This window comes from Chrysoperla carnea, chromosome 4 (assembly GCF_905475395.1).
Source record: "Chrysoperla carnea chromosome 4, inChrCarn1.1, whole genome shotgun sequence".
Classification (NCBI taxonomy): Eukaryota; Metazoa; Arthropoda; class Insecta; order Neuroptera; family Chrysopidae; genus Chrysoperla; species Chrysoperla carnea.
In genome coordinates this window covers 7,624,430-7,643,206 of record NC_058340.1, presented here as the reverse complement: position 1 = coordinate 7,643,206, position 18,777 = coordinate 7,624,430, and the positions used below count along the sequence as shown (strand labels likewise).

At 28.3% G+C, this 18,777-nt stretch overlaps 1 protein-coding gene across 1 annotated transcript in view; it reads right to left on the bottom strand.

Annotated features, from left to right (window-relative positions):
• The window catches only part of LOC123298266 (probable JmjC domain-containing histone demethylation protein 2C), a 551,586-nt gene that overhangs the window by 30,769 nt on the left and 502,040 nt on the right, over positions 1-18,777 (bottom strand). The gene's annotated exons all lie outside the window — the stretch shown is intronic.

The window sequence follows — 18,777 nt, the reverse complement described above, 5'->3', positions numbered from 1 at the left end:
TTATTATAAATAATCATAAAATATGAGGATTTATCTTGATATTATTATTAATTTATTTATTAAAAAAGTCTTTTTAGAAACTATAAAATACATGTTTGAATAATAAACAGAAAGTAAATTTGACAGTTTTGTATTTATAAATTTAATAAATTTGTATTTTCGGAATAAACCATGTTATTTAAATTATTTTTTTCTTACCTGGGACAAAGTATTCTAAGCAGAAAACAGCAGAAATAATCGAGGTCTAAAAAAATATTGAACTTTGCAAGAGGCAGGGAATGTATGATATAATAATTTGAGTCTTTTACGTCGGAGTGACGGAGTTGGTTACGTCTTAGATCGGATATCTAAAGGACCCGAATTCAAGTCCCGGATTCTGTGTAATTTCTTCGTTTCATTCTATTTGTTCAAATGAAAATACGTAATGAGCATTTTCCACTGAAGTGTACAATCTCACCCTCATATGTAAAGAAATATAATGTGTTGAGGTAGCAAAAGCTATTAAAAGTACCATGTACTGTTACTGTTACTTATAAACTACACAAAAATTTGAAATAAATATAAAAATTTAGTTTCATAATAAAAATAAACAGAGGTTATGGTTTTCATGGTACTCAGGACAGCACAATTGAACACAGGTTAAGTAAATTAAAATTGAGTTTATTTTTAAAAGTTGAAATGAAAGCTTTTTACATTACGAAAAGTTTAGGTCATTCTAGCTGAAATGAAACTGAGATAATCAATCGTAAACTACCAAAAACCTGACTTTGATGATTATTTTGACAAAAACTAAAAGAAGTAATACAGACATCGGCTAAGGATGAGGCTCATTTGCGTGGGGGTGGATCCGTTAAATGTCCATCGCATTACCTATTATGATTAACGATTTAATTAGAATTTCCATTCAGGTTATTGTACTTCAATATAATTTGAAGAGGGGGGGGGGGTTGGTCAAGAGCGGTAATTGACAATAGCTTTTTATGCTAGCTATAATATTTGGTTTTATTACTTAAATAATTATTTCCCAGTTATACTTTTACTAGTAGAAATTCGAGTGAAAACAAAGACTTTACTAAGCACTCTTCTCTATCGCACTGCTAAACCGTCCCTATCAGAAGATTAACATATTTGAGTTAGTAATTCTTTGACGACTTATCAGAGGTAAAATCAGTCGACGTTAAATCTCTTCTGCTGTACTTAAACAGCTCTAAATTGTTCAAGGAATAGGGGATTTCAGGCATCAGAATAGATTGAATGATATGGGAGACAGCCGTTGCAATCTAATCAAAATGCTCGCAAAACCTAACACTCACACTAAACACACACTCACACTCTTACTACAGTAAATAAGCCGGAAAATACCATCAAATGTGGAAAAGTGGTGGAACAGCTCCGATTTCAAAAATTTTTTGTGTACGTGTTCCTTAGACCTCTAGGAACATTCAGCCGCACTAACCTTGGCATAAGAAAAAAAACTGAGAAAGTTAGGGTAGTTTTCCCATCCCCAAATTGTAACAGTGAAAACAAATCAATATTTCACCTCAAAAATCGTCTTCCGAGGGTTTTCGAGGTCGCTGATCATGAATTCAAGGTTTAAAAACAACTGAAAATGGTTTCAACCCCATTAAAACTACCCCTAGAAGTGTCGATAATTAAAAATTTTTGAAGATTTTGAATTTGACCTCAGAAATTGTCTTTCTGCGGTTTTTGAAGTCGTTGATAATGAATTTGAGAGTAAGAAGCAACTGAATGTAATTCCAAGCCATCGCTAAAAATCACCCATCTGTCATTTGGCACTTACAGTATAAACTAAGGTGCCAAACTTACCAACGCCCGTATAAAATTAAGTATAAATTTTTTTGCTGATTTTGTACTACAGGTATTCAAATTGAAACAAACACAGCTTACTGCTCATTGCTCAGCTACTTACATATTATTTTACTATTGTGTACAAAACAATTATGTGAAGAAATTAAATTAATATAAGGTTGTATTTTGTATATGTATTCTAAAGTTAGTTATACATAGTATTTATTAGTTGTGTGTTATTTTATTTTATTATGACTTCAGCAAGTTTAATTAACTTGACTCAGCACCACAGCCACAGCAAAATAACATAATAATGTGACATTGCGAGATAATCATTTATAATTAATTCACAGAACACTGTTTAATGTTTAATATTAAATATATAATTTTCATTTGAAATCAAATATTTTATTTTTATCATCAATTTATTTTTATTATATAAATATATATCATTTTATAAATACTTTTATTTTAATTTAATCAAATTAGTATTTTCCAAATTTTCTATTAAATTTCTCAAAATTTTTGAACTGTTGAAACTATGTTCCTTATCGCACGATATTTGTTTGCTAGTTGACAGTTAAAAACTAGGAAACTAAAACTTTTTCAATCGATTCATGTTGCCATGAATTTTGAGGAAATCCAAAAATCTTTTTATGACTTTCATTTTGTATTTTTTATCAAAATTTTATCATTTAAAAAAAATTAAGTTTTGAAAGTTATCAGAAGTTAAAGAAAATAGAGATAATTTAAAGTAAATACAATGCAATTTTTATGTTATGTCATAATAAATATCCTAATCAAACCAAACGTAATGTATTCACATATTGGGTTGACTACTAAATTAGAAGTATGTCTCTTTTAAACGAATACTACAATTATTTCATTCTGTAAAAACTAAAATTAGCTTCTTCTTTAAAAAATCAAACAAGCATTTTACTTCTAAAATAATTACCTCAAATTTTCAGAAAAATATCTTGTAAAAAAAAGTAAACGTTACATTTATTATGTACCAGGGTACGAAAGGAGTATAGTTTAACCGGGTGTCTCTCGACACCTCCCGATCTTTTTTTACCTATTAAATGACTCAGTATTTACCATGACATAGCTAGTAAAAATTCAAATTTTTTTAATATTGGCTTAATCACAGCGCCCACCATAGTAATAGGTGATAAAATGCTTATATAAATAAAACTTTATAACTGTTCGGTCCTCACCTGCAGATTGCCACATTTGTTGTATACGTTATGATTATCACATTTTGTGGGAGGTTTAAAAAAGTTTCACAAAAGGTCATTTTCTTATCTTATCGTGCGGGGTCGTTTTTTCAAATGATATCATTAAATTAATAAAAAATACAACCGATTTTTGCATGATTTATTGCATAATTGGAGTTATGCCAATAAATTAATTCTATAATTTAGGTACATGTTATTGACCTTCAATAAGCTATTTTTTAAGCAATTTACTTTGAATATAATAAAAGCAATTTCAGCTATAAAAATGAATAAAAATATTTAAGTTACAATAATCACTTACTTACATGAATAATTGAAAGATATGGAACATAAAAAACTTCGGAAATTTCTTAATTTAGCTCCAAATTAAAAAGTTCAAAAAATTCTAAAAGCTTTTTTTAATCACGCTTTGAAAAGGATAATTATTAATAAAATGTAAATGTGGAAAGCTTCATGATAAAATGTAAAATTCAGAAAACCTTTCTTTTTAAATTTTTTTAATGGGACTTTTTAATGGGACCTCCAATTGTTAAAACGACATATCACAAACGTAATTCTGGTTAAAAATTTGGATTGATTCTACAACCCCTCCTTTCGATTTTAGGCGCAAATAGAAAAAAAATTGAAAAATACTAATTAAAAATAATTCCACAAACTTTTTAACTATTTTCAGAGTTATTTAAACTCTTTCTATTTGAGAGTGATCATTCAAGACAATCAAATAACACTTCGAACTTTAGTATAAAATTAAAAATTACACTTAAAGTAACGGTTGGCCGTAAAATACAGACTTATAATAAACAACCTCGACTGTGTTCGTAAAATAATAAATTTTTCAACATATAATTTTGTATGGTAAAGAAACCTGCGTCCAGTCCAGTTCATTCGTTCAATGTACTACTCAAGGTTAGTGTGTTTTTAATTTGTTGTTTATTATACATATTACAAAGTATTTCTAAAAATAATCAGTTTTTTGTTGTAAATATTATTAGTTGTTTTTTTGAATCAACAAAAACTAACAAACAATTGATTACAAAAATCCGACAGTGATATTTGTAAACTAAATTTATTATTGCACAAAAAATTAACCTAGAAAAGTCGTGGGAATATACACTTTTACATAATGTACTTACTTGCTCCCGTGGTGTGTATACTATTTTAAAGCGGAACTTCGTTTGGCACAGCGAGACGAAAATTGACAATTTTCGAACGGAGGGGAGATAAAACAAATTCATTTTCATTTAAATGTACCATTCCCGAAATGGACCGAAACCCTGACTTACAAAATTGCCCACACATATTGACTAATCGCTTCATCGAGCAAGTTCTATACTCATTTGGACCAACTCGTTTCATTTATTAAGCACCTTATCTTAAATATTATGTAACATTTTTGTTAGCATTTTACTAATAATTCTAATTCCATGTTCTCTTAACCCATAAATTGTTCCAATTGGTCTAGATATGTGGCTAATTCCCAAAGAGAAATAAATCTTTGTTCTTTCAATGATTCAAACAGTATAGATAATTAGGGTATATTGGTTTTCAGCCGGCTTATTACCAAACATGTCTCTACGAAGTTAACACATAAGAGGGTGACTACATTGGTTGAAGTGGAAAAATGCAAGTAATTCTCAGAGGCCCTTAATCTCTCCAAATATAATTTTAAACACTTTCAATAATTGTTTCTGCATAATTTCGAAATCCAACTATATAAAGTCAGTTCTGGAGCCATCAAGTGAATTATAAACAAATATATCCAAGCTGAACTCTCATCTTTTTACAGAAAACGTTGGAACTTTAAGGCTAATTAATTAAGCAATTTGTTATGGTAATTTATTATCAATGATATCCCTAGCACGATTCAACACTTCTATTCCTCCCATTTTTTACAAAAAGTGAATAAAAAAGATTGTAATAAAAGTGGGAAATCATCCAGGTTTGAACTCTCTTCTGTGCATCCTTTCAATTCCTGATTCTTTTAACATCGGAACTTTAAATTTTTTCGACACCACCATTTACGCCTGCGCCTGTTCCTGCCCATTTAAAAATATCCTTTTGTTTTTAGTAAAAAAAAGTGTACATTTACTTAAATGATACCTTCAGAAATGGTAATACCTTAAAATTTGTATAAAATTTTTTACTTACATCGAAACAGGAATTGTTTAGAAACAAAATCAGGATTAAATTAATTACGTACCTAAAACAAAAAGAAAAAATCATATTAATAAAAAAAAATTAAAATAATTTAATTCAATTTGCTGTTTTCTCGGTATTTCTCTTCTGAGAACAAGGAGAATTATCTCAGAGGACGGCTCACACTCAACCAAAGAATGTAATAACAATGCACTAACTACTAAGGGGTCAAAACTTGTTATTTAGCAAAATAGGTATATTTTAAAAAGGTATAGAAACACTTATGTAGTCGTGAAAGTAAAAAAATATTTTGTTCTCTTCAGGTAATAAATAGATGAGTATAATCCTTTATGAATGATATTTATCTTTATCGGAACTATATGAATCATTATTTATTCATATATTTTATGATAGTGAAATAACTAGTTTCTTGATCTTTTTATAACATTCCATAATGTTGATTAATTCAAAATTATTTGAAAGTAAAAATAATAATTTTTATTTAAAATAAAAAGTCATTTGGTCAATTATAAATTATGATTAAAAATATGTACAACACATACAGACGGAGAAACAAGAATTTATAGCATAACATATTGGCCACATGTGTTTCAACTTGAAAGAAAGAATCTTTTTAACTGCAAAAGCATGTGTGTGTCAGAGTAATAATATCTCATTATTCCATTTTATACGAGATTATTATAAAACAGAAAATAATTACAATTGTCTTGAAAATTAACTGTGTTTGATGCTAAAAACCTCTCAATTAAAAACTTGACTAGGGTTAAGATAAACTGTACTGGCTGCTTATCCGTAAAGTTCATTGTGTTGCCAGTCGTTACTTGTCGATCTGCCGAATAATCTCTCTTTTGTTTGTGGCTTTTAAACTATGAGAGTGGTTATGCCGGAAGAGAGACATCGGAACGAGCGAAAACTCTAAACTTTGAAGAAAAAGACAAATTAGGTTAGATTAGTTTATATTGGGTGTCCACGAAGGACACGCTTAGGCTATAGATCCCAATGTGATACCATCTATATGTTTTACCACCTTTTCCACTGATAATTTCATTTATCAGCTCCTCAATTATTTTGAGAGGCTGAGTATATCTCCTTCATGCATATACCATGCACTACAGCAGCCCAGCACAACTATTAATTAAATAAATTTTTGTTGTAACCAACTTAGCTACTAGAAAGGGCAACAAGTGGCAGAAAGAAGAAATGCACGAATGATACCGAGCAATGACGTCTGTCATTACTTGTGCAAAGCGTAAGGTAATTGATGACGGTTTGGCTTGTTTTCAGAAAATAAGAACAATTTTCTTAACTTTTCCAGTATAACATTAGGGAAAGCATTAGATAACTACCACATAATTTTTACTCCAAGATAATCACCATGGGTGAAAACGTTATAACAACGATCAATAGTCCGGGCTCCGGAACGTCTTTTGAATGAAGAGGCAATCGATTTTTTTTTAATGACTTATCAGTCAAACTTTTCCGCGAATTAATTAAATAACACGAATTAATTAAACTAAATGCATTAAAAATTGTGAAAATAGAATTTGTGAGACAATAATATTAAATTTTCAATGTAAATGTTAAAGTACTGTATCGTTACCATAGAAACGAAACTCACACACGGAGCGAATACATAGATTTTTAATAATTCAATGTTCAAAGGCTTGGTCACTTCTGGTGACACAAATCTCGATTAACAGTCCCGGAACACGCAAGTAGGGTTATTCGTTAAATCGAGTTAATCTTAGGTTGATAATTACATAAGTATGAGTGTTACGATAAAAATAGCGAAAGTGTTTCGGTGACTTTCCTACTCTGACGCATATTTTGTTAGATACTGTTTCAAAGTAGTGTTTTTATGTTTACTTTTGAACTTTTGGATACGTTCATAAACAATTTATGAAATTAAAGATTATTAATAGAAAATTTTTATTTCAAAGGATTAAAAAAAAATATTAATTAAATATTTAAATGAGTTTGCTGGTATTATTTTAAAAATAAATGTAAACTTTAAGAATGAATAGTAATTATCTACACGTGAATAATTTGTTAAAATTGAATATGTGATTAATGAATTATTGATAAGTGACCTTCATTTGATCTCTGTATAAAAGTATACATACGTATAAAATGGTTAAAAACCTACATTAAATATTTTAATTGACAAAATTTTAATTATTTAATATAAAATAAAAAAATATCAAATATTAACAATTTTTAATTATGATAAAACTAAATTTGTTACGCACATAACAAATACCATACCACACATCAAAGTTTTTGTGATAAGATTATCAGCAAAAAGCACCAAACAATGGAAAAAATTATATTTATAATTCGTTTGATAAATTCAGTTACTGTTGTACTTGCATGTTTAAAGTGTATCGGGTGTCATACAAATTAATTTTATATTTCCTTGTATCCGGTCGGTCAGGCTAAAAGTATACTTTTCATAGCAACCTTGTAAATAATGTTTAAGCCACGAAGTTTATTAGAGTTCAAAAACGAATTTTATATCTACACAGTTCTTGAGATATTAAAAAAAAACGGTGTTACTTCTTACACATTTCACACTAGCGCAATGTACCATGGATCACGAGTTTTTATTATTGTTATTTAATTTTTTAAGATAAAATTCTTATGAAAAATAAAGGATGTATTTCAATAACTGCCCGTGGCTCTTTACATCAAAATATTACAAAAATCGTATGAATATGAAAAGAAAACGTTTATTTTGACATATTCTTAAAAGTCACCACCCACAAGATCTTCTTGAAACTCTTTTTATTGTTATTTCAGTTGATTACGAATGTATAGACATTAAAATTTTTGTCAATATCTCGATTAAATTTTTGTCTCGTAACAATTTTGGTCCCTAAAACCAAAAACCTTCATGGGTATCTCGAACGAATTTTGGAAATGGTAAGTTTGTTTTATTACTAATTACTTTAAACTTATTTGCATTTTTTGAAGATTTAAAAACCACTCTAGTCGAAATTTAAATGCTACACTGACCCTTTTATTCCAAACTAAAACCCATTTAGAGTCCAGTACCCCGACTTGTCCCTATATTACGAAATATGTTGATCAAATTCTAAAAAATCTTTATATCAATAAAAAAGTATATAAAAACCTTCCGTAACTTAGTTAGTATTTTATTTAGAAGAAATAAACCTAATTTCTATTCCTTCCAGATCCAATTTTGGACCCCAAAGTGATAAAAACGGAAATTTTGGCCATTACTGGGTCTAAATTCGGACTTGATTAAATACAGAAGTAGAAACCACATTGAGCCTAGTCCGTCTGCAGTACTAAATGATTTTAGTTATAAACTTATCTAGTTTTTATTTTAAATTCCACAAATACAGCTAAATTTTGGAACAAGTTATATCATTTTATTTGAGTAATAATAAAATAATGTTTGATATCAATTTTCATTGAAATTGTTATTACTCAATTTTTGCATAAACAGAATACAAATAATTTTATTTTCTATTCATAGAAATTTATTAATTTTTATACCATGTATATATGAAATATACATAGTATATTAAGTTTAGTCCCAAGTTTGTAACGCTTAAAAATAATGATGCTAGGAAAAAATTTTGGTATAGGTGTTCATAGAATCACCTAATTAATCCATTTCCGGTTGTCCGTCCGTCCGCCTGTGGACACGATAACTCAAAAAAGAAAAAAAATATCGAGCTGAAATTTTTACAGCGTACTCAGGACGTAAAAAGTGAGGTCAAGTTCGTAAATGAGCATCATGGGTCAATTGGGTCTTGGGTCCGTAGAACCCATCTTGTAAACCGTTAGAGATAGAACAAAAGTTTAAATATAAAAAAATAAAAAACTTTTGTCTGAAACATTTTTTTGTAAACATCACTGTTTACCCACGAGGGCGTTAATTAGGTGCACATTTTATAGTATGTATTAACTCATATATAATTAACTCAGTGTTTGTTTTCACTTGTTTTTTTTTTATTATAAAATCATCAACATCAAGTAAAATGGTTGCAAGTAAAAAACAAAAAACCTTTTATAACATGTATATGAAATATACCAAGTTTAGTCCCAAGTTTGTAACGCTTAAAAATATTAACATTGGTCAATTGGGTCTTAGGTCCGTAGGACTCATCTTGTAAACCGTTAGAAATAGAATTTATAAAATTTATAAAATCAAATTCAAACTGTGATTATATTTCTTTGTATCATAATAATTTTAATAACAGTAATTGAAAATTGAGTTTTTTTCTTTTATATTGTTTTTGATTACTTTGATCTTAGTGTAGTTACGTAATCTGGAGAAAGTCATCCCTTTTAATGAAGTGCACAAATAATTGGTTTTCTTTCTAATTTTATCAAGAAAAAAAATTGAATGAAGGAAAAGTTTTTAACGAACTGTGTATTTAAAATAAGAAAAATACTTTGGAATATGAATAAATAAAAATACATAAATAATACATTAATATCGATTTAGAAAATATTTCAAACGATTTGGGATTTTCCTTGACCTAAGAGAGTCCGGTTCCTAAAATGGCCCATAGTAATATCAAGTTGAGATTCGTGGTTGAAATTATTTGTTCTTTATTTTCAACTTTGATCATGAAAATACGAAATTTTTCGTTATTTGTCTTGGTTATCGAAATATCGAAAGCTAAATAATTAAACAAAATTTTCAATTTTCGATATTTTAAAAATTACTCCACATATCGAAAAATTTTAATGATAATCATTATGTTAATCATTTGCAGTGGAAAAAAAAGCATTAATCATGTGAAATCTGTAAAAAAAACTTTTCGTATAAGAGATTAACTACAACATAAATGTAGTAAAAAAACCGAGGAAAAACCTGATATTTGTAATAGAACATTTTATAATAGAAGCCAAAAATTCTTAATAAATAGGGTCTATGCATAGTTATTACTACACTGTATCCGAATGACTTAATGTGTTTCGGTTTAGAAGCATGTGTTTTCGGTTTATACTTATTCGGTTTTCTCACTCAAATCTCGGATAAGTATAAACTTTAATTTTTTTTTTAATGAATTTATTAATATGATTTTTTGCAAATCCATTAAATTAATTTGAATACGCATTTATTTTGGAATAAGTTAAATTGATTTATTCATTAGGTTAATATAATTTTCTCACTGATATTGGCTGTTTAAATTGTATGTATATATGTCGGGTCATCTGGTGATGTGGTGAGCGAGTCCGACTCTTAGTACTAAGATCGTGGGTTCGAAACCCACTAAGGTAAAAAATTTTTTTTCCCTACGTTATTAATTTAAGTTTGTGTAACAATCCCACAGGTGTTTTAGTCACTCAAAGTTTTTCATTAGGTTTGTACAGCTTTCTCCGATAATGTCTCTTGATATTGTTTAATCATATAAGAGGTGTCGCAGCTCGGTGTTAAGCGGGTGCGACTCGTAGATCGAAGGTCTATGGTTCAAAGCTCGGGCAAATAAAAATTTTAAATTTTTTCTCTACATTTCATGTTCTGATTTATTCAAATTAATTTAATTAATTTAAATGCGTGTTAAATTTCCGCGCTTTTTTCGGGTGTGGTCAATCAAAATTATTCATTAGGTCAGTAGTGTTTCATCGTTCATAGTGGTTAGTTGGTTACATTTGTGCTTTGTGTTTCACCTTCATTTGACTTCCAAACGTCAAATTTCATTTTCGAATTTGTTTCTGAGTAAGTTTTTGTTTTAATTTACATTTTTCTAATTCTTTTTTTGTACATTGTAAAATTCTATATTATATTTAATTTGTTTCACATTTTGTCCAAATACTTTTTTACACAAAACTTTTAATATTAATTAAAAAAAATTATGTTTGAATCATTTGTTTATTTTTTCTAATTGAAATCACATTCTAGAATTAGTTGTTTTATTATTAGTGATTGACTACAAGTATTTTTATTTGATTTCAAAATTTTTCGAGCTTGCGTTTATTCCCAAGAGATTCAATCTCATTTATACAAAATTTATTTATAATAAATATAACAAAATGAATATGTACTATGGTTCGATAAAATTTTTTGACGTTAGTGTTATTTTAGGTAGAGTTTACTAATAAACACACAATTTTAATATTAATAATTATAATTTTTATTTAAAGACGTTCATTCATCAACCTGTTTTGCTATGTGCGTTTATATGGAAACAGTATTTAAATTTTAAATAATTTTAAATTAGTAGAATTTTGAAAATTTTTTTGCATTTCTATTAAATTTGTATAAATAAGATTGAATCTCTTGGGAATAAACGCAGGTTCGAAAAATTTTGAGATCAAATAAAAAAACTTGTAGTCTTACACTAATAATAAAATTATTTTTTATTATTTTAATTATTTATTACAATATAGAATGTTATACCAAAAACCTAATACAAATTCAATTAATTATTTGTTTGTTTTGAATTATTAAATGATTAAATTTAAATAATTTTTTATTTGAAAATCCAAAAAATAAAATAAAGAATAAAAAATAGGGTCTATAATTTGAATACGCATTTATTATTGGGACCACTAAAATTTATTTATTCATTAGGTTAGTCCAGTTTTACCACCGATTATGGCCGTATAAATTGTAAAGTTGAGCATCAAGTCGTGTGGCAGAGAGTATAGCGAGTTCTACTCGTATTACACAGGTATGGAGTTCAAAATCCAGGTAAGTTATTTATTCTCTACATATCATGTGATAATTTATTCTTACTAATATAATTAACTTGAGTGTGTGCTTTACCATTCACTATGAATAGCTTATTTATTTGACATTTATCTACTCCCTTCATTTGAATTCCAAATCTTAAATTTCGTTTTCGGATTTGTTTCTGAGTTTTTATTCAATTTATTTTCTGTTTTGTATTTTGTGTAATTTGTTATATATTTTTTTCAGATATTTTTTTTTACGCAAAAATTTCAATATTTAAACAAAAAAAATTATTTAACTAGTCGCTTGTTTTTTTTTTATTTTTTTTTTTATCATATCCTATCCTAGAATTATCTTTTTTTATCATATCCTATCCTAGAACTTTCTTTAATTGTTTATGCATAAATATTATTGAAAATTAAGCAATTTTTAACTTTTTTTGCCCAGAGATATTTTTAGTTTTTTTCACTTTATTTTACTCTAAATGTCAGTTCATTAATTTAAATTTGTAAAATCGGTCTGCCCTACATACTGAGAAGCGACGTTGACTAACTAAGGTTAGTATGATGTTTCTCAGGAAAGACTCGTTCGATTTGTCGCTTGTGTTATAACCTATGACAAATTGTGTAGTCAAAAATCAATTTTTTTTCGTTATGTCTGTCTTGAAGCTAAGCGCCTCGATAGGGGACTGTATCAACTCATGATGTCGTTCAGACTCATTTGCAACGTGAGCAGTCATCACTTAAAATGAGTTAGGTATATCTAGACAGATAATGTACGGAAAAAATTATCTTGATTACATGGATTTTTCGCCTGTGTTATAGCCTATGACATATTGGATTGGTTTCATTCTGGGGTAAGTCTACTTATAACTGGGTTGACAAATTGCCTAATTTTTCTTTTTAAATTTTTTTTATTTTCTTTTTTAAATATATTAATTTTAATTTGTAAAATCGGTCTGCCCTACATACTGAGAAGCGACGTTGACTAACTAAGGTTAGTATGATGTTTCTCAGGAAAGACTCGTTCGATTTGTCGCTTGTGTTATAACCTATGACAAATTGTGTAGTCAAAAATCAATTTTTTTTCGTTATGTCTGTCTTGAAGCTAAGCGCCTCGATAGGGGACTGTATCAACTCATGATGTCGTTCAGACTCATTTGCAACGTGAGCAGTCATCACTTAAAATGAGTTAGGTATATCTAGACAGATAATGTACGGAAAAAATTATCTTGATTACATGGATTTTTCGCCTGTGTTATAGCCTGTGATATTTTGGATTGGTTTCATTCTGGGGTAAGTCTACTTATAACTAGGTTGATATGGTTAATTCAGATGGACCTTCAGAAATATTTATGCATAAAGATTATAATAAATTAAGCAATTTTTATTTATTCCTTTTCTTTTTGAAATAATTGAATTTTTTTCCAGAGATATTTATGCTTTTTCATCTCCGACATTGTCATTTGTATAATTCTGTGTTTGTGTTTTGTAAAATTCATATCCTATCCTAGAATTATTTTTTTTTTATCATATCCTATCCTAGAACTTTCTTTAATTGTTTATGTATAAATATTATTGAAAATTAAGCAATTTTTAACTTTTTTTGCCCAGAGATATTTTTGGTTTTTTTCACTTTATTTTACTCTAAATATCAGTTCATTAATTTAAATTTGTAAAATCGGTCTGCCCTACATACTGAGAAGCGACGTTGACTAACTAAGGTTAGTATGATGTTTCTCAGGAAAGACTCGTTCGATTTGTCGCTTGTGTTATAACCTATGACAAATTGTGTAGTCAAAAATCAATTTTTTTTCGTTATGTCTGTCCTGAAGCTAAGCGCCTCGATAGGGGACTGTATCAACTCATGATGTCGTTCAGACTCATTTGCAACGTGAGCAGTCATCACTTAAAATGAGTTAGGTATATCTAGACAGATAATGTACGGAAAAAATTATCTTGATTACATGGATTTTTCGCCTGTGTTATAGCCTGTGATATTTTGGATTGGTTTCATTCTGGGGTAAGTCTACTTATAACTAGGTTGATATGGTTAATTCAGATGGACCTTCAGAAATATTTATGCATAAAGATTATTGTAAATTAAGCAATTTTTATTTATTCCTTTTCTTTTTGAAATAATTGAATTTTTTTCCAGAGATATTTATGCTTTTTCATCTCCGACATTGTCATTTGTATAATTCTGTGTTTGTGTTTTGTAAAATTCATATCCTATCCTAGAATTATTTTTTTTTATCATATCCTATCCTAGAACTTTCTTTAATTGTTTATGTATAAATATTATTGAAAATTAAGCAATTTTTAACTTTTTTTGCCCAGAGATATTTTTGGTTTTTTTCACTTTATTTTACTCTAAATATCAGTTCATTAATTTAAATTTGTAAAATCGGTCTGCCCTACATACTGAGAAGCGACGTTGACTAACTAAGGTTAGTATGATGTTTCTCAGGAAAGACTCGTTCGATTTGTCGCTTGTGTTATAACCTATGACAAATTGTGTAGTCAAAAATCAATTTTTTTTCGTTATGTCTGTCTTGAAGCTAAGCGCCTCGATAGGGGACTGTATCAACTCATGATGTCGTTCAGACTCATTTGCAACGTGAGCAGTCATCACTTAAAATGAGTTAGGTATATCTAGACAGATAATGTACGGAAAAAATTATCTTGATTACATGGATTTTTCGCCTGTGTTATAGCCTATGACATATTGGATTGGTTTCATTCTGGGGTAAGTCTACTTATAACTGGGTTGACAAATTGCCTAATTTTTCCTTTTTAAATTTTTTTTATTTTCTTTTTTAAATATATTAATTTTAATTTGTAAAATCGGTCTGCCCTACATACTGAGAAGCGACGTTGACTAACTAAGGTTAGTATGATGTTTCTCAGGAAAGACTCGTTCGATTTGTCGCTTGTGTTATAACCTATGACAAATTTTGTAGTCAAAAATCAATTTTTTTTCGTTATGTCTGTCTTGAAGCTAAGCGCCTCGATAGGGGACTGTATCAACTCATGATGTCGTTCAGACTCATCTGCAACGTGAGCAGTCATCACTTAAAATGAGTTAGGTATATCTAGACAGATAATGTACGGAAAAAATTATCTTGATTACATGGATTTTTCGCCTGTGTTATAGCCTGTGATATTTTGGATTGGTTTCATTCTGGGGTAAGTCTACTTATAACTAGGTTGATATGGTTAATTCAAATGGACCTTCAGAAATATTTATGCATAAAGGTTATTGTAAATTAAGCAATTTTTATTTATTCCTTTTCTTTTTGAAATAATTGAATTTTTTTCCAGGGATATTTATGTTTTTTTTTTATCTCTTTCTTATATTTTAGGAATACCTGTCCTGTAATTATATTAAGTGATGTCAAATTTAGGCTGATAGTATTTGGGGATTGTGAATTTTTTTTTTAGGAATTGCGATAATGTTATCCAATTTGCCATGTTCCGGTCACGACAAATTGGATGATTATTTATCTTTTTCTTCTGTTTAAATGTAACCGGATGCACTTAAATAGAAGGAAAAGATCGTGGATTAGGCCTATAGGGGATACCACGTAAAAAAAACGCGCTGATGTATCCTACCTCAATGGTAGTGTGGAAACGGATACAAATTTCTTTTATAATGATTTTCTTTTACAGTGAGAGTTTTGGGTTACAAATGACAATCTTGGCTAAAAATGCAACGATCTGCCAAAATTTCAAGTATATCCATCGAATATAAATAATATCAACAAACATTTAAACAAACAACAGACTTAACAGCACACGTGAGTATTTGTTTTATGTTTCTTGTAAATAAGTCATCCAAAACAACATTTATCCAACTCAACAAGATTCAATGGTTTTCGTGATTCAATATTTTGTTTCATATAAATTATATTTGAAGGTATCATAAAGTTTCAATGCCGGAAAATATAAAATTTGTAATAAAATTTGTGCTTTTTATTTCTTTATAAATTAATAATTTATTAATTGATCACTAGAAAATAAATATTGGCTTAGGATATCGATTCAACAAAAGTGCTGTTAAATTAGTTGCAAATATTATTTTATTATTTTAACATTTGTACAACTTTTGCTTAAGCATTTTTCTGTATCTTGCGTTTTTTTTTCTTTCGATTCAATGCAACAATGATATATTTTTCGTATTTCGTCGTATTTCCTCCGAAATCTTACAATTTTCGAAATAATATTTTCAACCAATTTCCTAATTTAATGTGTTATGCTATCTCTTACATTTTAGGATTAAAATTGATTAATAAAGCAACCCCAAAAACTAGCTTCAATCTGAACGAACTATTTTAGCCATAATAGATTAAAATGTTCTACCCTGTATATCCAGAATTCATGTTCCCAGAACATTTTTCCCAACTAGATTAATCAGTCTCTATATGCGTAAAATAGTATAAAATGCGAAATAAAAAACCTTATTTGTATCTTCGATTGTCAAGAAAGAAACAAGCTTTAAACTTTTTATTATTTTTTTATTTAAAATTTGCACTGAATTCTTAAGATCGTGTTAAATCGATCTTTACCGATGTCATTCACAGGTAATTACAGTAAAATTGCGTTATAAAATACTTGATATTAAATAAAATGACTTGCAGAGTTGCAGTACATGTAATAAATTAAGGGCATTATTTAATACTTGAAACAAAATATGTAATTATGAATATCATGAATTTATAAATAGGAGCCGAGTCGAGCTGAGCCCGGCATCAACACAGTAAGTCTTAACAAAATTATTTACTTTCACTCATAGCACGTCGATCGACCACCGTTGGCATTGTGCATGACTGTTCTACGGGGCAAAGGCATACTGGCGGTGTAATACGTATTGTTTTCAACAGTTAAAAAATTTTTTAATTTTATTACAAGATAATTACTTTAATCTGATTACTAGACTCTTTTTTTTTTATTTGTTTTCTTTCAAATTCATTTTCTTTGTCGATATGTCCTAGATATCTTTCTTATTTATTCCAAATATTTTGATACTTTGATTTTTATCTTAATTAAATTTTTCTTGTGTAATTCAATGGCACGCCTCACATAGTTCAAGTATCTTACAAAAGTGATTCAAGACTCAAACAGACTTAATACTCTTTCTATTTTTTATCAGGGTAAGCTTTCATTTGGGAAAATGGGATCTTAGATTAAAGCAATTCTGGGTAAAATGTAAACGCAATTAGCAACGGTCTATGCATGGTATTTCAACAATTAACTCAGTCAATTGTTTGTTTTCACTTGTTATTATTCATTTGTTATATGTAGTGCATAAAACTTGTTGTTTTTAATAAACAATAAAAGTGCAACTCTATAAGGAGAAGTTTGAATTACAATATTTTTAGTATAAAAAAGATATTTTTTTTTTGTCTTATCTTAGAAGTTATTATTTTCATAAACACATGTTTATTTTACAAGTACAACTCAAATATTTCATAATAATATGATGACGATTGAGTGATTCTGAATAGTTGTAAGAAATGATGAATCATAATAAATATAATACGTCTTGTTAAATCAGATAGTATTAGGTAATGTGGTTATTTAAACTTTTTTTCTTTATCCACGGCTGAAAGTACGTATTTCTGCTTGTTTTGGCAGGCAGCAAGTACGTATTTTTCGCCGAAAATAAATAAAAAAAGGATACATCACATGTGTAGAAAGTGAGAGAACTGAACTACGCGCCATTTTGACTACATAAATGACCAGTCCTTGAGGCAACGCCATGAAATTGGATTATATTGCTGCAAATAGACATTAACTTTTCTATCAATTTTCAAACAAGATCTCTTCTATACATTTGCAATACTTTTCTTGATGACACCATGTTCTTGTTTCACTTTTAAGAGATCGTTACCTCTAGAGAAATATACAAATACGCTATATGATAGGATAATTAAAACTAACCATTTCATTTATGATTCTTCAAAGTCACAGAAAGAGAGTACTTTCGTTTATAGTGAAAAATAAATCATGTAATTTGAAAAAAATTAAAATTTATGTAGAAATATACTTAAATATTCTGATTTTCAGTCATAAAGACACATTATTGTTTTATTATATTCAAATTAAAAATCGTAATTTATAAATCTGTATATCACGTGATCTAAAACACGAGCCGCCATGATGTGACATCATATAGGTATAAATAATGCATTAATTACTAATTTGTTGATGGCTTTCATAAAAATTGAAGGTTATGTTTCCATCAACGTTCTTTTATACATATAAAAATTACATATACGACTGTTTTTACCAATATTACGTCACCAAAATCACAGAAAGCGTTTTTGCGAGAATAAAAAAGTTTTAAAAGTTAATGTAATTTTATGGCAAGAAAGCGTGTTTACTTTGGCAAAATATCTATTTTTTTTGTGGCTTTTTATTAGAAAAATCAACATTTTGAAGTACTTTTTAAAATATAGTAGAATACCCTATTATTAGAACATAAATTCATACATCTTGTAACAGAACCTATAAAAACACTAGAACATTAGAAAGATTTAAAAAAAGTTATCGGAAATATTCTCAATCATCTTCAAAAACTTTTACGATTGATTTAGTTTAGACAGTTTTTTTGAATTATGTGAAATGAATCAAGGTGTAATCAACATGATATAATTACTTACTTTTAGTACAAATAAAAGTCCTTGAATAGGAAAGAGAGTAAATGACTAATTAGACAAATAATTATTTTGAAAAAAGCAATTATATAACTATTCAAAAAACAATTATCTATTTTATAACACAGCCATTAATAATCCAAACACTTTGAAGCAGTTTTTAATGATTTCCATGACAAATTAAACAAGGAAGATTTAATTCAACAAAATACAAATAAGTCACGATTTTGTAACACATTTTTTATGTTTTATTTTAA